The sequence below is a fragment of the Micropterus salmoides genome, unplaced genomic scaffold (assembly GCF_014851395.1).
Source record: "Micropterus salmoides isolate LMB-PRFRI ecotype aquatic unplaced genomic scaffold, ASM1485139v1 Ms_hic_scaffold_13, whole genome shotgun sequence".
Classification (NCBI taxonomy): domain Eukaryota; kingdom Metazoa; phylum Chordata; class Actinopteri; order Centrarchiformes; family Centrarchidae; genus Micropterus; species Micropterus salmoides.
Genome location: NW_024040374.1, coordinates 17,098,101 through 17,123,821, shown reverse-complemented (window position 1 = coordinate 17,123,821; position 25,721 = coordinate 17,098,101). Strand labels below are relative to the sequence as shown.

The 25,721-nt window shown below is 41.4% G+C and overlaps 1 pseudogene; it reads left to right on the top strand.

Annotated features, from left to right (window-relative positions):
• The window catches only part of LOC119900688, a 50,069-nt pseudogene that overhangs the window by 446 nt on the left and 23,902 nt on the right, over positions 1-25,721 (top strand).

Sequence of the window (25,721 nt, the reverse complement as noted above, 5' to 3'; positions counted from 1 at the left end):
CTCCCGTGATAGTGATCGTTTCTCTGCAGTTTCTTTTAGCATTTTAAAAATGACTTCACTTGCTTTACTTCTTCACAAAGGATGTGGTGGTTCGTCCCCCTGTGAGTCAAACTAAGAAAACAAACTGCATCTGTCATTGCCCCTATACTTTCATTGCATGTACTTCCTTCTCTTTTTCTGTCTTTGCGCTAGTTCCTTAAACAATTACATATTTAAACTGGTCTTGGACAATTCTGGACAACATGCTTTTCGAGGCATTTAACTCAATTCTGAGTGTTGATTGAGGTCTTAGACAATTAAAAATACACATTCCCTCCCTTTATCACCCCTCTTTTCACTCCTGTGCCACCCCAAAAACACCCGTTTCTGATCTCCTCCTTTGTCTGTACCAATACAACAAGGTAAAAATACTCAATTACAAGTAAAAGTCCTGCATCCACCCTAATGGTCACGACCCTCCAAAGGGCCACAAGCTAAATCTTGGGAGTTTGAGATGATAAATCGGTTAGGAAAGAAAATAAAATCTGTTCTGCTACACATATTTGCATACATTCTTTTCTCTAATCTTTTCTTTGTTTTGAAATATTGGATAATTTGACCTCTTTGGGCCTTGAACAGTTATTCAAAAGAAAGCATCTAAGAGCACAAGATGGGAAATCACTCATGGGTGAAAATGCTAACAGCACATAGACATCTGAAACATGACAAGGAGCTGCAAGTAGGCACTGAGTTTTGTATTGTATTTTCTAACCATATCATGTGAATGTAATTTAAAATCTTAATCTGAAAAATAGATGTATAAAGTAGCATAAAATGTAAAAACTCATGTAATGTGCAAGCACAGTACCTCAAAATTGTACTTAGGTAAAATACTAGGGTAAATGAACTTAGTTACTTTCCTTTTTATCAGAAACTAGAAGAAGCAAAAAAACATCCATGCCTCCTTTTCTCTTCCTACCCTCCCTCTCTACTGTCACCTCTCCTCCTTTTTTGCCCCCCCGCTCTTTTTCTCTGTTTGCGGAGATAATCCCCAACCAGCAGCTCCATGTTCCTTGCCTTGGATGCTCTCTCTCTCTCTCTCTCTCTCTCTCTCACTCACTCTCTCGCTCTTTTTCAACGCCCACCCCCCTGTCCCTCTCTTCCTCTCACTGGGTGCCAGAGCTCCAGTGAGAGCGAGTTCCAGTTCCAGCTGGCCTCCCCACTGCGCTGCTCCTATGGCGGACTCTCCTCTTAACCACTCCTGGCCATCCTTCTCCAAACTCTGGATGAAGAGATGGTCCTTCAAGAGAGGTACAGTGGGAATCTGGTTTTACATTTAGATTATACTTCAGGTGGTTTGTTGGATACACAGAGAAGGGGGGGTATTGTCCCTAGGGGTCCAATAGAGGTTGTGGACAGGATGTGACCTTAGGAGGAGGAGGGGTTCATTGTTGTTTACCATTTTGACCTGACTGGGGTTTGTGGTGTGTAACGGTTGCAGTCAGTCAGATGAGTTTTGTGCAGAGCTCAGTGAGTCATTTCTAGCTGTGAGAATGCACAATTTCACCATGCATCTTTAATTAAAAACTAACCTCTCATTATTCATTGTAAAATCATAATTTTGTGTGATGGCACTCGCAGTGCTGACACTGTAAGCTGTAGAGTTAACAGCCTTAATGAAGGGTGTTTTAAAAGATGTCTGGTGCAGCATTGATGGGATTTTACAGTTTAATTAAATCCATTAACTTAGGAACGGACTGACAAGTGGAGCTTTAGACACACTTCAGACCTAGTGTCTGTGTGGCTTGCTGCTTTTAAAACAGCAGTCAGAGAAATTTCTGATCAAAGAGGGTCTGTGAGATGACAGGTGTTTTGATGTGTGCTCCGACCTCACATCTAACAGACTCTGTGTTCTGTTTTCACCTCCACACAGCATCTGTCAGAAACACACACACATACACAGATGAAAACCTCACACTTGTACACCAGTCCAGGAATCATGTACTGAAGGGTCAGAGTGACCTTAAACCAAACACTTTGTATTGAAAGTGTCATTTTTATCTTGGCCTCTATGTTATCTGTAATTGGGTAGAATATGGCCTCTGTCAGTGTGTGTGTGTGTGTGTGTGTGTGTGTGTGTGTGTGTGTGTGTGTGTGTGTGTACTTGCAAAGGTGTTTATTGTACCAGTGTCTCTGTTGAAAACGCATCTGTAGACAAGTATACCTTTTCTAAATCTGTGTGCATTGTAATAATTCATCTGACCATGTCATATGATGCCTGAGTTCCTCTTGTGATTGTCATGAAGCTTTGCAATGTATGTACAGTCAGCTTCGTGGTTAACATGTGCCCTCATTTCCTTCTTGTCACATTTGCTCAAATGTCTTCTTTTTCACCGAGTTACACACTGTGGCACACATATTTGTATGTGCAGTACATTCTGCATAATGTTATACAATGCTATAAAGAATAAACATACTTTATCATAGAGAACCATCTTTAAAGATTTAAAATTGTGTTTACTTTGTCGGAATTGATATACTTTTTAAAAATATTAAACTGATAAATAATTAAAAAGTCCACAAAAACATTTAACAAGTAAAAACTTGAGAAACCTTGGGAAGAGCAACAAAAAAGGAGAAACATGCTGTGTGTCATGTGTACAAAGTAGACATAAGTTTCAGTAGTGGAATTACAATGAAAGGATAAGAGGAACAATATTAAACAGATAAATATAAGTATAAAGTACATAAAGCATTAAATCGAGTCAATATTAAATGTAATAATTTAAAAAGAGTTTTAGGCAAGGTGTTAATGTAATTTATGGCTGGGTAATAGTCATTTGTGTTAGTAGCAGACCACCCTTTGTTGGAGCCAAACTGTCGGGAAAGCAGCTGACTATGACAGTGCCAAAACGATTATGAAGATGCACACACCTGAGCACGTGCTCACACACAAGGTCACACACATACACACACACACACACACACACACACACACACACACACACACTGATGTTTCATCCCTGTGTGATGTATTAGCAGATATGAGAGGCCAACCATAAAAGGCTACAGCGGCACTACAAGACAAGCAGCCGCTGCAGTGTCTAAGTTTACACTTAACACGAGTGGGATTTGGACACAAACAAATTCTCCCTCCAGCGGGGACACTGCCATCCCCCTGCAGCCTCAGCCAGTGATTTAGTAATATAGAAAAGAGATCTACAGTGTCTGTCCGGGTGTTTATGTGAGAGCATCTCTGGCTGTCGCACTGAAGAGGGGATGCCGCTGGTTTATAGCAGAACACGGTGCAGGGCTCAGAGTGTGGCCTGTCTGCATTTTATCTCACCCCACAGCATCCACGTGAGCTCTCCTGCTCTCTCCTGCAGATATACTGTAAGATCACAACAAGAAAAGCGAGCCACGCAAAATAATCTGAAAAAGCTAATCTGTTTTGGGATGTCAGGTGTCACAGATAGCACATGGCAACATAGACAGCAAGGCCTCATAAATAAAAACGCAGCTCTGTTGATGCCTTCTAGATGCCAGCGATGACCAGCTGAGCTTTTCATATCACAGTGGTGAGTGTGATGATAATGTTCAATGGTTTAGAGGTTGTGGCAGCAACACAAGCATTCGTTAACCAACAGACCGTGGTTAGCATAATAGATGTTATAATATATTTTCTTCTTTTTACATTAGCAATGCATAAACTGACTGTGTAATGTGAAAAGGGTTAACCAATTTGCTGTTCAGTCTCAACACTGTCATCCACCAAGTTTCCAGCAGCTGCTGGCAGCTTCTTTATTTATTTTTAGCAAAGAAATGTTGAACCCATTATTCACTACCTGCTCAACACCCAACCAGCGGACAGACACAGTTAGTGACTAGCCGGTGAACATAGTGGAATTTAGCAGCTATTTCCCTCAGGAGTTGGTAGAGACCAAAAGCACAGCTAAAAGGAGATTATTTTTTAACTTGCATTCATCAAATAGACAGAAACAAGACTCCAAATGAATGCTAATGTTGCTCTGTGACTTTTGGAAGTTTAAATGTGGAATATTTTTTTCTAACGTGTTACGTAACCATAACAACATTATATATCAGTTTAAAGCTTGTTATGCTGCATCACATGGTCGAATTAGTGCAGCTTTAAAGGACAAACTTCAGATTCCTACCATTCCTACCCCTACCATGTTTATGTTTCTGCTTTAAAGTCCAGAGAGTCTCCATTCACAACATCTTTCACCATACCTTCAATCCTGAAATTACAGATGTAATAACACATATAGCATGAGCGGCAGCTGCTTTGCAGAATACCTTTTTACCCTGGTCATGTTAAATCAGAAAATTAACCTTAACAGGGACAGAAACACGGCAAATCTAATCGAGGAGAATTGAGTCAGCCCCTGTGGAGCCAGGCTGGCTTAGGCTAAGGTTCGGACTCACCGGAGGCATCCCTTATGAAATGAGGCTTATGTAACCTGTCCTAGCTGTCGCTCTCCCCTCCTCAGAAGGGCATGGTGTGGCTGAAACCCTAACAGTGAACATGACATACTCAGACGCCTTAACAGACTTTTCACACCACTTTTGACACCATAAGTCACTGTAAAATGTAATAAATTATACAATTTCACACTTTTTACCTCAAATATGTGACACCAATGTACTGTACATTTCCTTCATATAGCATTTACTCACTGTAGTATATTATAATATTTACCACAAGCAAGCCCAGGCCTCTGCAAGCTCAGTGAGGTAATAATCTCCAGCTCTCAAACACTGGCATGGAAGCTAATGCTGGCTCACCAAGCAGTTTGCAGTGGTGACAGTGGTTTGGGGCATCTTCTGAATCAAGGAATCTATTTATGCAATGAAAATGTAAAAGAGCTTTCAGTAAAAGGCTGGAGAAGGGGCTGTAACTGAGCTTTTCTTCCAAAATGACTCAATCAATTGATTACACAAGTGTTGCGCAGCTGTTGAAATCAGCTACGTCTGCCCAATGTTAGCAGCTCACAAACATCACATCCATTATTTTTCAGCATCAGAGTGCAAGCCATGTAGTGAGTCCTGTGGGCCTCCCAGTGCCCAACTCAGTGTCCAGCCTCATGCTCCCAGCGGGACAGGATCTTCCTCCTCACTATCTCCTGCCTCTATCGCTGAGGATGTCTTCTTTGGCAGCACCACTGAAGACCAGGTAAAGCTTGATAATCTTGATTTGGAGCATTTATATTTTCAATTGTTTCTCCTTCCTTTTTTAGTCATGCTAGTGGCATCTATGGATGGCAATGTCTGTCAGTTGGTTGGTCCACCAGTTTGGTCCAGACTAAAATGTCTCACCAACTATTGGATGGATTTAATTTTTATTTTGTATAGACGTTCATCGTTCCTAGACAATGAAACCTAATGACATTGGTGATCTAGTGACGTTTCACGTAGCTCTACCATGAGATAAACACTTTTATATATGAAAATTATTGGATGAATTGCTGTAAAAATGTGTTCAGATATTCATATCCCCAGAGGATGAATTGTAACAACTTTGATCCTTTGACCTTTCATCATAAGGTCAAATTTCGCTTTAGTCCAATACTTCAGTTGGTGACCAACTGCAAAACTAATGACATTCCCATCAGCCTCAGCTGTACTTTGTGTTTAGTGCTAAATAGCAAAGGTTAGCATACTAACCTTCTTAAATAAGATGGCACACATGGTAAACATTATACCTGCTAAGGATTAGCATGTTAGCATTGTCATTGTGAGCATGCAGATGTCAGCATTAAGCCCAAAAACGTGCTGTGCCTAAGAACAGCCTCACAGAGCCGCTAGCATGGCTGTAAACTCTTAGTTTTGAGTTACTTAAATTTTGGATTTCAGCTGATGTTCACAATATCTTGTTTATTTTCCCTCTGTTCGCCATGTTTATCCCTTTTCTCCTCTTTCACCTCTCTTTTTAATTTAAATCCTTTTTGCCTCCTTGCTGAGTTGCAGGATACGTGTTCTGTAGTCAGTGACTACGACTGTCCCTGTGTGGAGGTGAGCAACAGTGTGGAGGATCTGCTGGGCCTCAGCTCCTCTCTCAGAGACTCTGAGTACTTTAAGGACCTGGAGGAAGGGATACCGGCTTCACAGTCTACTGCATTCCCAGTAACCACCGTCCCAGAGAGCAAAACCCTGCTGCAGGTGTCCCTAAACACAGACAGTCCTGCCATCAGCCAACCTGCCCAGACTTCTTTGACCACACACTTCCCTTACGCCAATGCACCATCTCACCCCTACTATATACACCCTGCAGAGGAACCTCATCACAACTTTGTGGTCACTCAGCTTAGTCCCAAATTATTGCCAGGTTGTATCATTGACAGAGGTGACCTTTCAGGCCCTGCAGTAGGGCTTAGCTTGACAATTAATCTGAATGGACTGTTGGGATCAATGGAAACAGCAAAAGGAATAACAGAATCAGAGGAAGTACTGGAGCATCCCAGTATGGATTTTGATGCCGATTCTGACCATGATAGCTTTCCTATTCTGGTCAGATCCATGTCGACGTCACGGAGGCACAGCTGGGGTGTCCCTATGTCCCCCATTAACCTGGGAAGGAGGTAAGATGGATGGGGGGAGCAAGCTCATGACAACAAAAATAATAATACCCAAACTGCACTAGTCACATGAGTCATATCTAAAGTCTTTCATATGTTTCTACCTAATAAATGAAATTCAACTTTTTGCTTCAGCATCACTCAACATTGTCACTCTCAAACACTAAAATGTGCTATTTAACTGAGCTGAGTTTTTGGTGGTTTAGTTGGTTGTTCACAGCTCCTTAAATACTGCAGTCAAGGCTGCTTTGGGTTATGTGTGAGAACATGAACAAGTGCATTAAAATACCTAAACTAAACTAAACCCAAAAACAACCCCAAAATAAACACAGAGCATAGGGTGTCTCGCTCAAGAGTTTTGTTTGGTTAATAGATACATTTCACTGCCTGGTTAACTCTCTACTGTGCGTGTGTGTTTGTGTGTGCGCGTGTGTGTGTGTGTGTTTGTTGCTGTGCTATGCTGCCAGACTGAGTCTGGATACCATGGCCATGGACAGCGATGGAGAGAGAGAGGACGATGAGGAGAGACAATCTATCAGATACACAGCATGTCCCGGAGAGGAGACAGATGGCCCAAGGCTGATGGTCCCATGTCCAAGAGCCAGGGTCACTAGCATGGTATTAAAACAACAGTGACACATTGTACATATTATTGGCAACAACCCATTTTTTTAAAGGCTAAGTAATTTCCTATAACAGCTGGGAACTGTAGTTTTTTTTAGCAAATGTTACTCAAACAGGAGTAAGTAGTACATACATTAGGGACTATTTTCAGCTGTGGATATACACATTTAGTGCTCTAGTGAGTATTTACAGCAGCAGGAAGTTGTTGTATGTGGGTGAGTTGTATAAACTATAGTCTGTGTGTTCATGGTAATAAAGGAACACATCATTTGTGTTTTTGATGTTTATAGGACAACAATAAAGCTCTGTAAAAAAAATATCTCAGGCTTTGGCTAAACAGGTAATAAAGTTTAAGTCATTGTTGTTGTCTTTCTTTTCATGGCATTTTCTGACAAAAAGAAAACTTTAGAATATCACCAGGTTTATCCTTTAGTTTAAGGTTGATGGTTGACCACAACTTGGATATTTGACACTAAAGAACAAAACACTGAGTCTTTAAATCTGCCTAATTTGCAATATTGTGACAAACCACCAAAAAAACCCCAACTAACTAACCAAAAATAAAAATACAAATGAAGGCCCCTGTAAGTAAAATTATCATAAGTATTTCAGCTGTATGTATGTGTGTTTATTCTTCCATGCTTTCAGGCCGGTGGTGTTCCTGGCAGGCACCTGTATTCCCGCTCAGAGATCCTCGCCACAGACGAATGTTCCCGTGCTGCACACATTTCTCGTGTTGTACAGACATCCAAACAGGCCGCAAGGGCTGCAGGAGGTGGGGCTGAGTGTTTGTACATGTAGAGTACATGTTAGTTTATGTGTTTTACACTCAGGCAGCTGTTCTCAACATACTTGACCTTTATATCTTTCTCTTCTGCAGCAGAGGAGTTCGACCCTGAAGAAAACCTACATTCTACTGAAGGACAGAGCCATATGTAAGTCTTCACCGTCATCAATTACATCTGCAACTTGAGTTAGGCTACACACCCCTTTATGACATGCAATGTGTGGTGGGATATCTATTTCCTTTCCAGAAGCTGCTTCAGTCTGACTACCTGCCAGCTTAGGTTTAATGATGCTTGAAAGAAAAAAACAAACCCAGAAAAGATACTCCTCTGGTTTGATTCACAGGAGGCAACTGTTGATCACTTGTATGAACTGTAAATTATAACCTCAGCTTTTGAATAGTTCAGTACAAAGGTTTACATACTGTTCTGTAGTTCTAAACTCTTATAGTCTGGTACAGCGATCGACTCCCACGTAACAAGGGGGCTTTCCCTCCTGACATTTCTGCTCCATGTCATATGTCTACAACCTCCTCCTCCCACAGTCCTCTCACGCAGCTCCTTAGATGGCCCAGTGTGTGTGTATGTGTGTGTGTGTGTGTGTGTGTGTGTGTAGTATATGTGTGCTCAGGCAATTGTGTGGACGCAGCAGACAAGGGAGGCTTCATCTCTAAATCGCAGTCTGACACCCAACTCCCAGCAGTCTTGCCCTCCTCTCCTCTCCTCTCCTCTCCTCTCCTCTCCTCTGTTCTCCTCTCCTCTCGCAGCCCCCCCCCCTCTCAGCCTCAGTGTCTTGTTTGTCTTAGGCTGATGGTACAGAAAGTTCTGCAGGAGCTAAAGCTGTACCATGGGTAAGTAAACAGGAGAGTGAGGTCTGCTTGCTCCTACCTCTGCTCAAATGCCATGCCAGTCTTCAGAGCAGCAGCACAGCCAGACTGTGACTATGGGGGAGCACTGCACTGTATGGGTGTGTGTATACATGTATGCACATGCATGTTTTTGGCACGAGTATTTGCATGCGCCTGTAAGTGCACTGATACACTATGCCATTATCCTTAGACAGGATCAGTGGAACACCAGGGGGTATTTTTTTTATTTCACAAAATCCCAAGTTGACTTTGACCTCACCTGCCAATGAAACACATCTCTTGAAAGTGCACTGCTGGCTAAATCATGTTATACTCTCAGATTGTATTTATTTTTCTCAATACAGCACAGTCATGCTGTGATAAAAGTCACTTTTGTGGTTAATATTTGGGCCTATTTTCCCATTTAAACTGAGTCTCTCTCCGCATTGATCATCATGTTGTTCCTCCACAGAGCGAAGCAGAGGAACAACAGATCAGACTCTAAAGTTTCAGGAAATGTCACTTGGTACGAGTTCCTCTCTATTGAGTAAGTATTGTCCTCCTAACTGATCCCTTATCACTAAAGTGGCAGAAATGTTCACAACTGTGGACGTTTTGGATGAAAATAAATATTTCCACATAATTATGTGCTCAATAATAATTGGTTTCAGGAATGAGGAAGAGGAGGATCGTACAGAGAAGGTAGAGAAAGGCGCCAAGGTGAAGAGGACTCTCAGCTCCCTGAGGAACAGGGTGACTGGCTCTTTTAATAACAAGGTAAACCCATACCATAGACACCTGGTGCATGATGCCACTTGGAACTCAAAGTGTAAAACACCATGCTGCTTGAACTGCAATGGCATATATGACCTAATTAGCATAAAAACACATTTTTACCTCAAATGCAGAAGAGTGATTTCAGTCTCTGCACTTGTTGTGTATTTCCTACAAAGACAAAATCCTGAGGTGTAAACAGTTCACACAAGTCACTGATCTACCTACACGAACTCTGTTACACATCCTTCCTCTGACATGGTTATGCACTGTCATCCCATGCAGTATGTACCACAGTGAAAGAGAACATACAAATTTGCATATAAAAACCTCTCTCTGTGTCTGCTTTTCTTGTTGCTCTGCAGGGTAAGAACCGAGAAAAAGAGCAGCAGAAAGAGAAGGGGAAGGAGAGGGAGACAAAAGAGAAAGTGTGCAACAGCGGGAGCAGCAACAGGCATGATTTGGTGCCAGGCTCTTTTTCCAGCTGTGCCACCTGCTCATTGTGCGGCAAGACGCTGCAGAAAAAGCATGGCCTGCAGTGCATGAGTGAGTAGCACCACAGCCACAAGTGTACACGCACCCACACACAGCCTGACGCACACATGCACAGGTGCTCAGCTCACAAGCAAACTCACATCTATTTCTGCCCATGCTACTGCCCGCATGCACGCTCACCCACTTGTTGGAGCACTCAAGCACACAGACAAACCGACAGAGCCACACAGACACACATAATCACACATACCGAAGCCAGAAGCTGTAATAGATCATATGTGCGACTATTTCTGACTTCTTGTTGATACTTTTGTTATGTGGCAGATTATAGCCTTAAAAGTGCAGCACTTAACATAGGAAGTCTTAACATTGTCATCACAACTATGTAATAACCCAGAAAGTGTTAATGACTGTAACAGGAGTTTGTCACATTGACTGTGGCTTTTCTTTTGCACCTTTCTGCTGAAAGAATATCGTGTTCCTCTTCATTTCCTCCTCAAACAAGTGTTTAAACTTCTGAAGCACTGCATACTAAAACACACTACACATAGTCTGCAGTTCTTTCTGCACTTTGTTTCACACGGCATGATTACTGTAGACCTTTTACTGTAGTTTTACACAACTGAGCTCACTAGCTCACTTGTTTAGATGTGTTATCTGATTTATTAGCACCATCTTATGACAGTTGTTTATGTGAATCTACGGCACGCCTTAACTCTGTCTTGAAGTATTCTTCACATTTCCTGTGTCTTTTGTGTGTCGGATGAACTCTTACAATGAGAATATCTTTGTCTGGAGGCAACCACAGCTATGTGCTTCCGTTCATGGAGTAGACCTGTTCTGGACATGTCAACACCCTGCAGCTACTTTTTCTGCTGCTCTTATGCCACTCCTGTACAGCCTGCATGTCAGCTGATGAGCCTGCAATACCTAATGAAAGACATGTAAAACTGAGTTCAGTGGAAAGACTCTGATCCAAGAAGTCATACTGCATGAACCAGTAATCGTAGTTTGAAATAGCAGAAGTAATACCTTTTTATTATAAGATATGCCTGATTATTTAATTGAAAATTGGTTTTAGAGATTTGCTAATTTGAGTATCAGTGGTAGTTAACATGATAGTTTTGTAACAGCCATTAGCATTTCCTTTATGAATTCATATATAATAATAGCCATGATTTCACTTAAGCGTCTTCATGCTGCTTTGCTGCACTGACGTATAAAACAAGAAACACACAACAAAAGTATGTCACAACAAATTTGGAGTTTTGTGAAATAGAAAATACTCCATTGCAATTAAACGTCCTGCCTTTAAAATTTTGCTCAAGTAAGAGCATTTAAATGTATTTAAAATACCAAAAGTAAAAGTTGTCATTATGCCAACATGAACTATTTTGTATGTATCATATATTTGATCATATATAATATCTTTTATATATTGTCAGATTGGGTAGTTTAGTCTATAACACATGTATGTAGTTATATTCCACAACTACTCGCATGTTATTTACACACACACACACACACACACACACACACACACACAGGCATACACACAGAGCCAGCTCTAACTTTATCTCAAGTGTGTCTTTTAATTTTATAATATATATTAAATTTAAAGTGTCCTTCTTGTGATGCAATTAAACTGGATACTGTAGTTGAAGTATAGATCTTTCATGGGCCACAAAAATACCTACAAGTTGTTTAAAAAGTGATACTTATAAACCCCCACAGGGTATTGCCTCCATCAGCTACCTGGACTTAATGCCACGCATCTGTGGAAATTACTGTAAATCGCAGGCAGTCTTCTCCTAAGCCATGTGGTCTGTTGGTGGACAATTTCACATCACCAAATACAGTTTCAAAACAAAGAACAAGGAAACGGAACTGTTCTCCATGTTTGTGGCATTTGATTTTCTTTGACCAGGACTGTTTCCAGCAGTACAAGGAGAGGAGCGGTTAGTCATTCTGTGCTACCTCTTCACTATTTCATGGCTGTAACCTAATAAGTGTCCTTGCTCCTTTTCTATGGGAGACAAAGGTCACAATATGTCCAGAATATTTATAAATCCTGCAGTCTGGCATAAAGGGGGGATATAACGTATGATTGTTTTAAATAGTGTGCTTATTAAACTAAGTTGTTCTGGCATATTTCACAAGGCAGGGGCAGGGCACCACACATCCAGGATGATTCAGACTGCACTGCTTTGGTTTTTTAGACATTAACCAGAAGCCAAAAAACACATATGTTTCTCGATTTCTCTCTGAGACGATTCCCCATTCATCAAGCATGGCTGCTGGGAGTGATAAAGTTACAAATCCTACATTTTGACACTTGTGTTGTTCCTATGCACACACAATCGCAGGCGTGAGAAAACAAGCGAGTGTCCCTTTAATTTGAACCGAGCCCTGTGGGGATTCAGCCGAGAATCTGCCTGTGGAATGCGTCGTTTGTATGCCAGAGATTGTTCCCAGTGAGAGTAGGACACAAAACTGGACAAAACCAAGAATGTGGGATACTTGTTGCTATTGATCTTAATGGCCGAACTGGTTTATCAGACTACGTTTACTTTTTGGATGCAGATGATTCACACAAACCCGGGTCTTGTTGGAACGGTAAGAGGCAAAATACTGTAGCGATGGTCTCAAGCGGGATCAGGTGGATAACTCGCGTTGTTTCTCTCAATGGACTTTTCGGGCATCCTGACCGCTAGCTTAGCAGCTAAATGCTAACCACAGCCAACCAACCACTTCTCTCTGTTTCATTGTAATGGTGGTTGGGTTGGGTTTTGATCAGTGTGTTAGGAAGGGGAACCCACTTCTAAAGTTTCTTCGACAATTAATGTATCAGAAACTGGTCCGCAATTAAACCCCAGTTACTCTTAACATTAGAGCTCGCTAACAATTAGCCACTTCGTGCTAGCGCGTTAGCCTGCCTACAACCGCTTCTATTTGAAAAACAAGGTTAGTTGGGTAAGCAGTTAGCTTTAAGTAGCTTAGTGATAGTTCATATAAACGAACAGGCAACAACATCAGCGATGTTTGTTTTCATATCTGAATGTTGCACAACCTCCCTTCATGATTACTTTATGTGCCTTTTTTGTCTTTGCTGCTGGCTGCAGACTTTGAGGCTCAACAGGTGATTGCTAGCTAAATTAGCGCCCAAGATAACTTGTTGTTTACCCGAAGTAAGCTGTTTGAAATGGACTAGCCTGCTCAGACTTTGGTTCTAATATGAATGGAGGTTAATACAAGTAATACTATTCACATTTACAGTTAAGACAGTGATCGTCTCGTCTTGTATTTCTTCTTGTGCTCCCACTCCACCGTTGGCTCAGATACTTGGGCAGCTAACGTTAACTGGCTCGGCATTATGAAACTCCGTAATCCTCGATGTGTTAAATGATGTTCTTCAGTGTCACATTCTTGGTTTTCTTACTCTCTGACTGGGTCACATGGTGCTAATTGTGCTTGGCAGGTCTGCCGGTGCATAACAGCCCACTCCACGGACTCTGGGTCTCACCCATCTCAACCTGTTAGTATACCACTTCTCCACGCATCACTGCTTTGCCTTCCAGCATGCCTGGCTCTCTGGGTGTCTGCCTTGAACAAGATTTAAGGTCTGACTGCCTCCATGTCTCCTCTGAGTACATCTGAAGTAGATTTTTAGCTCTAAGCTGTTGATGAGTCCCATTAAGGGGCCTAATCAGCAAGGAAGATATCATTTTAATGAGTAAAATAAGTCATCTTAGACTAGTGTGACTTTCACTTGGAAGTAACATCATTTAATAAGATTGAGATATACTTCCTTGGCTTTCCCCTAACTTTACCTTCTAGTAGCATCTGTATGTTGCTGGTCTTTAAATGTGACCATGACCCTCCTTTATGGGTCGAGAGATGTGATGGCGGGGATGTTTCGCTTCACTGAGTAAATAGCTTGCCCAGCTCCAGTTCCTCCTGTTCAACTAGATGATGTCATGAATTTGTTCGTTGGCCCCAAATGTATTTGTCACTGTGTTCTTGGGGAATTAAGAGTAACCTCTATGTGCATGCGCAAACGGGAAGCAGGTGATGCAAGTTTTTGGCTGCTGTGTAAGAAAGTAACACCCTCAAAACAGCTGTTGTGTGACCTCTTTTCCTCTAGGTTGGTCTCTACAACTAGTTGTGGCAGCAGGGTTTTTCTATAGTGGATGGGAGGCCAAGAATGGTGGAAGTAAACCACAGGAAATAGACGTTGGCGTCACCTCAAATGGTGGCACTACACCATTCAAGTTACACTGTGTGACATTAATATGTTTGGGTTCATTAACAGTTAGAGGGTACATTGTGTTCAACACTCATATACTGCATACATGTTTGTGCAAGAAAAAACTTAAAAAACAAACCTGAAAGTCTTACAAAAAAAAGAACATGGATGTAATGAACAGAATCGTTTCTTTCTTCTATTAAAATGCTGCTGTTTGGCTCCTTGTCTGACAGTGTTGCTGTAAGTGTCCTTGTACACTGGCAAGGAGAGTTTTACTGCAGATTTCCAACAAAAGATTGACAAAAATACGCAACTTGTATGATGTGAGTTGACTTGCCTATCTCAAGCATATTAAAGTCTCTGCACGTTTCTGTGTTTTTAGTAAACAAAAGCAAAACTAGAGTCTAAAAATCTGGCGACCAGTAACGTAAACAGTGAACAGTTCCTGGTTAATGTGAAGAAACTTGCAAAACCACCATTTCCACCCACTCTATCTCGAATGTGTTTGTTTTGCGGGCTATTTGATAAAAGATATTTCATGTTCTTGTTGTATGAGTTAATGTTTCACTGGACGAACCCACCCTTCGCTATCAGGAGCGCTCCTCATTCCAGTCTCGTCCAATAAAACAACATGAGGCAACACATTCATTCTTTAGAGCAAGAGTAGTAGCACAGGTGATAGTTGTTCTTGATAGTCAGTCTGTTGGTTGGCTTCTTTTTTTCAGGGCAAGCCAAAGAAAATACTGCTCATCTATCACTCTGCCGTGGTGACATAGGCCTCATTTGCATTCATTTTTAGATCATTGAGTAACTCTCTGAACTGTGCACTGTACACCACAAGTGTACTTCTTGTGTGAGGGGGTAGTTTCCAGTCAGCAGATTTTGGGTGTGGTGGCGGCTTTGATGGAGGCAGAGTGCTGCTGCTGGTGTGACCGAGTCACTTGAGCATATCACATTGCTCAAAAGTGGCAGAGCTGGTCTACACTCACCCTAATACAGCCACCTGATGATATAAATCACCATGCCAGTATATACTTACCTGATGTCCTACCTGTGTATACTTTTGATCTGTTGATGATGACTATACAGGTATAGTTTCACACGCTGGTGTTGTTGCCAAATGCTGAGGTGGTCTGTATCTGCAGTGAGTCATTGCTGATAAGCTCTGTGACATCAGTAAACAGAAAACACAGTCTTCTTGCTTATCTTAAGATTTTTTTTTACTTCAATTAATTCTTTTGAATGCAGTTTGCGTACAATCACCTCTACTACACATTCCTACATAGTAATAGCTTACATTACCGTTCCTCAGTGAAGACTTCAAGTGATGGTGCATCGACACAGCTTTTTATTCCAATCTAGTTCTGCTTACCTACCAGCTCCTCTTATCTTTTCCTGTTCTTTGCAATTCAGCCTTGCCCAGTCAGTGTGTTTGGGCTTTGTTGAAGATGTACTTGACTGGCTTGATAGGCTTTAATAGACATTGTAGGCTCGCTGTGCTTTTTGTCTTTTGTCTGAAAAAGCAAGGCTGGCAGAGAGACTGGAATTTTGCGTGTTAGTTGTGGAGCGAGGTGGAAAATTATCTCTGCGTCTGGCTGCTTGACTGCTGATGAGTTTGTTGGCTTGCTGACTTCTGTGCTCGTATCCTCCCATCCTAAAGGTAAAAAAACCCAACAACAATCTTTTCTCCGACCTTAAAACTGAAATCTGATGAGGAATATATGATCTGAAGCAAAATGTTTTCTTTGTAGTAGATGTTTTGTGCTTTTGGGCAAACTATGCAGTACTCTCCATCTACATTGGGATTCAGTGGGCTTTGCTTTGGTCCAGAATAAAATATAACAGTTCAGTACTGCGGATCCAATTCAAAGGGGGGACACAGTACTGTTGGCAAAGATTATTCAGAAGCCAGTTTCTGTTTTCTTTTCCTTCAGCTCAGCCAGCAATTGTTCATTTATTACCAGGGAGAGGGAGAAAGGGAGTGTGTAAGTAAAGATTATGAATGAAGTGAAAAAATAGAGTAAAGGCAGTTAGGGCTGGATCTAAAAGGTAAAAGGGCAAAACAGATTAGATTACACTCTACTATAAAGGTTTCCCAGATAGGGGTGTGCCATATCATATCGTACACAATATAAGCGTATTTTTTGACGTACTGACAGCATGGCTAAAAGTGAAAGTAACATTGCTACTTCACAGCGGAGGAATTGATTCCAAAAGGGCAGCAACTTCAGTAATGTGGAAGTGGTTTGGTTACAAAAGATCAGACGTACAACAAACCACGGTGATGTAAAAGAAGTGCAAGAAGACTGTAACAACAGAAGGGAGCAGTACAACAAACTTATCTCATCACCTCAAGAAGAAGCACCTGGTATATGAGGAGAGCCAAGAATCCTGTGAGAGGAGCTCAACAGCTATTGTGAGCTCTAAACACAAAAATGTTCATCACTATTTATAAAACTCATTATGAAACCTATGGTGATATTATTTTAGGGCCATATCGCCCACCCTAATCCCATACTCTTTATTCCTCCTCACTTCACCCTCACACATAAAAATATTACTCTCACTGCTTCATACCTTTACTGCACAGAATGAAGGTTTTTTTCTCATTGTCTCCATTGTACGAGCACACAGAAGGGAAATAACCGACGGAGGCCTTTAGAATAGGTTGTGCAGCTGTTAGTGGAAGTTGCTAGTATGGGTTGTGGCTCACAGGAGGGCCACCTTTGTCAACAAGCTGTGCAACCAGAGTCAAACAATCACCGTTCTGCCTCGTGCTCCATGTAGCATGGTAAAGGAGAAACATTATTCAAAATGAACTTGCTATAAAAAGTATTTACTGTTTCGGTTCTGAGTCTTTTTTTCTATCTCACACATATCACTAATAATCCCATAAGAAAAAAACAAGGAATAGGAAATAACAATGCATTTTTTGGAAAATAATTAATAACGCCTGTTATTCTAAACATTATTTAACGATGTAAATGATGCACACAAAACAATGTATTTTTTTTTCTCCTTTGTGTTTTTGTGGTATTTTCCAGTATTGAGTGACCCATGTGGTGCAGTCAGCTGAAATCTGCTTTTCACCAATTGTTGCATTAAGATCAGGCTGTTGAACTCACCAACCCTGTTTCAGCCTCTATTCCAAGAAGCAGCTTTTAGTTTTTTTTGACCATGTGTACATCTGTATATGTTTTGCATTGAAGGCTGTGTGTTTCTTATCCACGTCAGCCCGGTTTTACCTTGCTGGGTTGGTATCAGACTTTGCATAGTGATAACTTAATTTGTTTGGCCTGCCGAGTCCCTCAGGAAAGGCTTCCGTTGCTTACCTTATACAGTATGTAGCCAGGCTGAAAGATTGAATTGTTTTGTTTTACCAGTGTTTAGTCTTTCCAGTAGAACATGGAGGGGAGACCTTATTGCCCACAGTATGTTTTTCCAAAACAACTCTGATTTGTATCTGTGTTAATCAGCAGAGATGCTATCAGCTGTTCCGTCTAAACCTGACAGCAGTAGCTGTGTTTTCCATACACGGAGAAAAGTGGACAAAAAGAGAAACACATTACTAAAAATGTCTTAAAGGAAATTAGAGATAATTCAGAACACTGCAGCCAGAATTTTAACCAATACAAAAAAAAACACACTACCTCTCTGCTCACATCACTGCACTGGCCTGCATCTATTTATCCTCTCCTATATATCTATCTATTTTTAAATATTTCAGATCTGATATCAGCTGAAATGAAAGAAAATTTAACTTTACATTTAATTTGGGCCGACTTTGTATCATTGGATTTAAAAATGTATTCATTCATTAATTTTTTTGTCACCTAGGGCTGGACAATAAAACAATAACAATTATCGCAATATAATATTTTAACAATATAACAAAAGTTCAATAAATATTCAATAAATGTTTGATTTTATTCACTTGAAAGAAAACGACTGAAAAAACCTTTTACCATATTTTACTCATTTGTTGACAAAGGTTGACCAAGAAAAAAGAGTTTGAACCACAATTAACCATCAGGTTTCTTCAACTTTCACTCAGGAACAAAAATCAGCCTTTAAAAAATACTTATCGTGATAATTATCGATATCAGAAGATATGAAGCTTTTAATCGTGATAACATTTTTGGCCATATCGTCCAGCCCTTGTGTTACCAAACTGTTTGTCTGCTTTATTTGTTTGTTTCTTGATTACTTTTGCTGTTTGTTAATATTTTTTACCCAAGCTATTCTGATATTGTTTTGTTAATCAAGTCGCGGCGCAACTTTGCATGAAATGTGCTATACAAATAAAATTCTTATTATTGAAATTATGATTATAACTGAGGAAAAGGGAGTTCCTGCCTACAGCGTGACTGTGTCTTGCACGTGTAAACAAACCAAAGCCACAGAATCGGGGCTGCACTAGTCTTATGCAGCCGGAAGAGATTCTTTCACTTTGTGACGAACAATACTTCTAATCTTGTCTAATAAACAAACATTGTGATTGTTTACCTCTGCAGCTGAAAAAGGTCTGCCTCTTTCGGCATGGTTGCATTGCTTTGTTTGAGTCACAGCCTTTTTAGTTTGAACACTGACTTCAAAAGCTGGTGGGTTGGTTTTGAAATTTCAAACTTGGTTTACTGTTTTGTACCCTCCATACCCATATATCCAAAAGCCACCATTGTGTTCTGTGTATAGTGTGTACTGTGTATCTAATGCAACCCTGACTCTGTGTTCCTGTCCTGCTGTTTTTCAGATTGTGCTGTGAACGTTCACAAGAGCTGCAAGTCTCTGCTTGGTGACTGCACCAGCAGCAAGAATAAGGTAAACACTATATGTGATGGAAGTGTAGAGAAATGGGGACTAAGTAAAGCTCTAGTGCCTTAACTTACTCTGTGTTCTGTTGTTTTGCATAGTAGACTAGATATACACACAAGTACTAGGGCTGAACAATTTTGGAAACTAATGTAATTGCGTTTTTTTAACCAATATTGCGATTTAATATGCGATTAATTTTTAAGCTCTTTACCTTCTGTATTATTCAAGATGGACAAGCAATAAATCAGTGTATAGTATGACCAACACAATATTAGATAGATTAAACATACTCACGTAGGCCAGGCCTGTGTTATGGCATTAAATGGCATTAAATAATATGATGTGACATCATCAGGTCGCCCTACCTACAGATGACAAGAAAAACAAAGTTATAGTATAGTTGTAGTATACAGTAAGCGCTCAGTGCAGAACCCACAGTTCAACCACCAATTAATGCGTCATTATTTCAGTTCAAATTCCTAGGAGTCCATCTTTCTATGTCCCAGTAAGCGAACAAAAAATATCAATTCAAAAGTTGGCCAACGAAAATAAAACCAAGTGACGCCTCTCGTGTTGAATTGACAAATTTAGTAATTCTCAGACAACACCGGAGTCCCCCACCCCCGCAGCCTCCGATGCTGGTAAGCAGCGAAGTGGCTGTAACTCGGGACAGACTGGGCCTCTTTCGGACTTGTGCGTTTGGTTTGAAATGCTGTTTCACAGATATTTCCTGAGCTGACTGGTGGCTCTGTGTGTGACACAGGCGGCGATCGCCACAATACGCTTACCTTACTACACGTGTCTTTCTGTTATATACAGTCTATGATTTTTCCTGTCCGCCAAAGCGGCGGATGGCTCGAAGATTTCACCCACCACAACCACCAATTTACACGCGGGTGGCGGGTGCTACTTTCATTCCCTGTGTGACACTAAATTTCTGTAGTGTCAGCTTCTGTCAAGCTTAAGGCCATTGTACAACAACAAGTCAAGGTACAGCGTAATGTGCGACGTTGATGCTTCCTCTGCAGACTGCTTTACTCTCTCGTGTCATGTGACCAGAGCGTAATTGCAGCCTTTGCAATTAGAAAATCTCATTTTATCATATCGCAATAATATCGCAAATGCCCTAACAAGTACATTGTCACACATTGGATCAGTAGCACGGACAGTGAAGTTCAGAGTGGAAAAAAACGGACTAAAGATTAATAAGAACAAAGGCAGCATTGGGGTGACATTTGCTAGATTCCTGCTTTTTTGCTGTGTATCGGTAGTCTTGCTATAGATGCTTATGATGTCAAATTTGAATTAAATGGCATAGTTTACAGGTTAGGTTTAACCATTTGGATTGCTGTTGCAACACTAACTGTCATGCGTCATGATCAGACTGTTCATCAATTATGTATTGTGAAAGAAATGGAAATTGGTTGCATTCTTTCATTGATTTTGTAATAGAGAATTGTGACTGGATTGAAGATTTGTCTGACGTTAACTGGAAAAGAGATTTCAAAGCTTTTCTTCACCTTGCTCCATGTTTTCACTATCAACAAACACTTCCTGCACCTGTAACCACAGGTTACCCTTTATGTGGCAACAAAGCCTCCACATGCAACTGCTGCAGCACCTCAACAGAGAAGCATAAACCCACCTTTAGCAGGGAGAGTTGTGGGTTTGTTTGGGACAGGGCATTTAAGACAACTCGACTGAAGATTACATGATTATGTCCACTCTTATGAATCCTTATTAAACAAAGTCCTTGGTCCTGTGAGTGTCTTGTCCTGTAAAGAAAGTACTGATATAGTAAGAGTGTGCAATTGCTTTTTTCACTCAGCAGATAAAAGCTTGAGAGAATGGCCTTGAAAAAAAATGTTGTCTTTCTGTATTTTCTCCGCACAGAGAGATTCGCTACCGAGGACTGGGTCATCGGGATCTCCTAACTTTGGTAAGCAGAACATGCATGTGCAGATTGCACCCCTTGTGAATACCACTGACCACAGTATCAGTTGAAGTGAAGGGTGGATGATGCATTGATGGACTGGAAGGTGGTTTAGTCCCCATGTGTCAAATTAAAAAGCTGGTGGCCTCTCTAGTGGTTTGCAGAGGATTAAAAAGTGTGTGTGTGTGTGTATGTGTGTGCGCGCACCCACGTGTATATGTGGGTCTGGGTCTTTGTGGTGTGTGTGTGTCTGCCTACACACTGAGCAAAGATGGTGAGATTGGCCTCCAGCAGGCTGAAGGCAAAGGTGATGATTAGCCATTGTTAAGAACGGTCAGGTGATTTTACCTCTGGTTCAGTACTTGTCCAAACACAGGGTAGATAAAGTAATATTGTTGTATCCATACACAAAGAGAAACAAAACAAAAAATCTGATCTTTGCTAGTTTTTTTTATGAAAGGTTGGATTAAATTTGACTCGCTAAATTGATGAGCCTCAGAATAAATGTGAGGTGTGCTTGCATTCATTATCAAGTGGTCCATCCCAGGAAATTTCAATTAGGGCTAATTGTAACATTCAACAGACCCTGTTACATGTGACTGAGCCCGCAGGAGACATGAGCGGCTGCAGCAGCAGCAGCTTAAGTTAATCTCCTGTTGCAGTTGTTGTTCTCCTCTGAACAGCTGGAGTCCTGTCAGCCACACCTAATTTCTCCTCATGTACTTCTTTGGTCAATCAGTAACTTGCGCAGGGGTCGGGAAGACGGGTAGTGGTGAGAGAGAATTGAGCAAAAGTGAAGAATCATAAAGAGCGAGAAATCGAAAAGGATGCACGCCTCTCAAGAAGTTGCTAGAAGAACTCTGACGTGAAGGATCTGGGCGGGTCGCGTATAAAACCGGGCTTTGTGCTGTCCTGGTTCACACCAGTGAAGACACATCACTTATTACTTTTGCAATAATATCTACTGGTACTGTGCCGAAGACTTGTGAACTTTGCCACTCCTCCTGGTTTGAGACATTCACCATGGAGGTAGCTGTTACCAGAGGCGCACCTCGAACCACAGGAGTCTCCAACGATTGCTCTAGGATTGCTAAACCATCCTCCTCTTCCTCCCCACCTTCCTCTGCCTCATCGTGGGGTCTGTCGGGACGTGTTGGCGTTAGAGTGTTGATGCACCGTGACCTGATCACGTGCCGATACTTCCGATCCCTGCCTCGATCTTGGCTGAAAAAATACTGGGGTCGACTCGGACAGGCGTCGAACAAACATCCGCCTGCCGCCTCGTCCTTCTCGCCCTCTGCTCCTCATCACTGGTCATCTTCTCCTTTCTCTCTCTCCTCTCCTCGTTTCTCCTCACGTTCCTCCTCCTTATCTTCCCATTTCCGTTCACCTGTCTCTCGTCTTTCCTCCCCAGCACTAAAAGACCGGGACAGAGAGCGGGAGCAGTCGGGCTCAGCCTCATCGCAGGCCCTGGATGGCCACTCAGGGTTTCTCAGCACCCCAGGCATGACCATTAGTCTGTGGGGACCTAGCACTCAGTCGACTGCCGCCCATACCACCAGTTCCACCGCAGCCTCTGCCTCCAGCCTTGGCCATAGCCTCCGTCACCACAATAGCTCAGGGTGAGTATCTCTGCCTTGAAAGTTAGACCTTTTTAGGCCTTTTTGGTTCTGAAATTTCTATCGTAACTAGTTTCCTTCTAAAAAGATTGCTCTTAAATGACAGGATTCGTTTTTTTTAACTTTTGCTAGAAGTTAAAAAACCACCACAAATCTTTCTCTCAAATCTATATTTCTGTAGATGTTTACAGGAGCTCGTGTATGTTAATGCTGGATATTTTGGCTTCTTTGCTGCTGAAATACTATTTTCTGTATGCCATCTTAAGATGTGTATTTATAGCTGACATATCAAGGGAAGCTGTCTCTTCTAATGTAACAGCCTTTTGATACAGTATCAAGACAGTTCTCAGAAGTGGACTACTTTACTTCTGCATTGCTAAGAAAAGTGTGTTGGGAAGGCAGTGGGAGAGAGAGAGAGACAAACGCATAGGGAAGATGTAAACGGGAGCACAAGTAGGAAAGAAACTGTGTGTCACTGGTACTGTGGATCTGTAAATGCATATATTTATTTAGTGGGCTAGTGGAATTAAATTTGTCTCAGTGTCAGCATGTATGCCACCTTGGACCTCTGGTTGTTGTCCCTCAGGTCCCTCCCCGGGGAGATGGATGAGAACGATGCTCTCCGCTCCAAACGCTGCAACGAAGATGCCATTTCCCTCGCTCCCTCCACCACTGAGTCCCTCGTCATTGTCGAAGGTGAGTTGGCTGACTGGGGGTGGAGGCTGAACTTTAATTTCAACAGTTCCACTCTTGGTAGAGGTTTTTTCCTGAAGGGCAATTGTTATGGTGGTAACTATACCTTTTTCTCAGCCCGCCCAGTCCTCTCAAATCTATGCGTTTGCCTGAGTAAAGACTGACCGTTTGTATTCAAGGAGTGTTCTTAAATCCAGGGAGGAGAGAGTGGAGGTGTGTTTGTGGAGTCAGGGATTACCTCACCCTGTCTCATTAAGCTGTAATGTGTGGGAGAAAGGCAAACTGGGTACTAACTTGCCACATACAAAGTACTACTGCGCCATCTTTTACTCCCAGCTGTCTGTTTTAGGACTTTTTTTTATCAGAGACATTCTCTGTCGCTCAGAAGAAGGGGACGAATGGCCCTTAATAAAAGTACTGAGAACGACATTGGTTCCTATCATGTACTACGTTTAAGAAAACAATTAAAATGACTAGATCTCTTTTTATTTTTTTCTCAACCATCTCTGAGCTTAATCTCCTTCCGTAGGTGGGCACTCTGTGAGGTGTACAGTGCATTTTGCTCTCATGACTGGATTACAGTTGATCTCGTGCGCACAGAAAAACAAAGACAGTATGGACAAATTGTATTGTTGAGTACCAGATTACTGGCCTTGTCACTATCTCCATTTATCATTTTCAGCACTGCCAAAACACAGAAAGGCGAGACATTAAGTCAGCAGTGAACTATTTTAAACTCGGATGCTTCACAAGAAGTAATTAGTGACCTTTTCTTCTGGAATCATCTCTTGAAAATCACTGTTGATCATTTTTTAATTATGTAAAATAGAGAATTCTGTTAGTCATCTTAGGACTTGAGGTACCTTTTGTCCTTTTTGAGGAAACAAGATCTTTTCATTTTGGGTCATGAGATATTTGGAGAGTTGGTGTCATCTTAGTGATGATGAGACAGAGCTTCAGCTGCACAATCCAGACTGTTCTTCCAGGGGAGCCATTCTGTTGACCTTTACCTCTGACCTTCCTGACATGGGCCCCTAAGATCAGTTGCGTGCCATAATGTTTCGTTTGTATTACAGGTGTCCGCGGGTCTTAAAAAGTCTTAATCGCCATTTAACAAGGTATTAAATTTTGTAGATATTTAAGTCAATGTGAAAATCCTGTTTGTCCAAAGATGAACGTACTATTTATAATGCATAGCCAAAACACCTAGACAGGCAGTGAGTGGCGACTATGTGATTCCTGTCTGTAACGTTAGGTGCAGCGATCTTCCGAGCGCCTATTTCACTCTTAAAAGCTCCAATAAATAGATCCATGCGAACCGGAAAAGATTTACGTATACAACCGACCCTAATTTCCCACCCTGCCAGACCCACAATGTTAATCGTCCAAAACATAGTCGGAGTGGCGATCAGGAGTAACGGCTTAACCCGGTTGGCCGGTCGCTCTGTGGCCACTTTGAACAGCCCCGTTCCTGAGAAACAAGAGCGAGATGCGCCGCCAGCAGCGGAATCGGTAAGACAGAAGACAACAGGGAAAATTAAAGGAGCGTGTGGGTTTGGCTAACGTTAGCCGCCAATTTAGCTAAATCAGTGCCTTTTATTAAAACACATTCAACTTTTCATAAAGCCGATGCTCTCGTCAGTGTCACTTTGTGAACAGATCAGTCACAGCCTGGATAGAGGGTGCTGCAACAAACTTTATAAATGTTGAACTCATTGTTCTGCATAAACGGTTATGATATTGGCGAGTTAGTAGCCTGCCCAAAATCAAGGTTGGAGACTATCATGTCCTAGAGCATTTTTCTTGCACAAAGTTAATGAATAAAAACAACCCCAACTGAAACAGCTGTAATTTGAATTAATATTAAACTAGTGTAAGTTATATACTATTATATGAAATTATATTGAATATAGTAACATAATGAATATATTAATATCAAACTTAAAGTTTACTATTACATTAACATATACTTTTAATTTAATGTTATAATATTAGGCTATACTAATAAAGTCATTTAGACTAGTTCCTCCTCCAGGTTGTGTCTGTGCTACACCGCTACACTACTTACGTTATTCATCACTCAATTATTCTCTCATCTTTGTTCCCTCCTGGCCTATTTAAAATTTGTTGTATTGATCAAGTGGTCAATTAAGTTATCACACGTATCATTGCAGGCAAGCTCACATTATCTAGTTTAAACCAACTAAAACACAAAATTGCACTGTTTCACATGGTTTGATGTAATGTTGCTTACATAAACGTCATAGCTTATGTAAGACGGTGGCTTTTCGCAGGAAATCTGACCAGTCCTTCACAT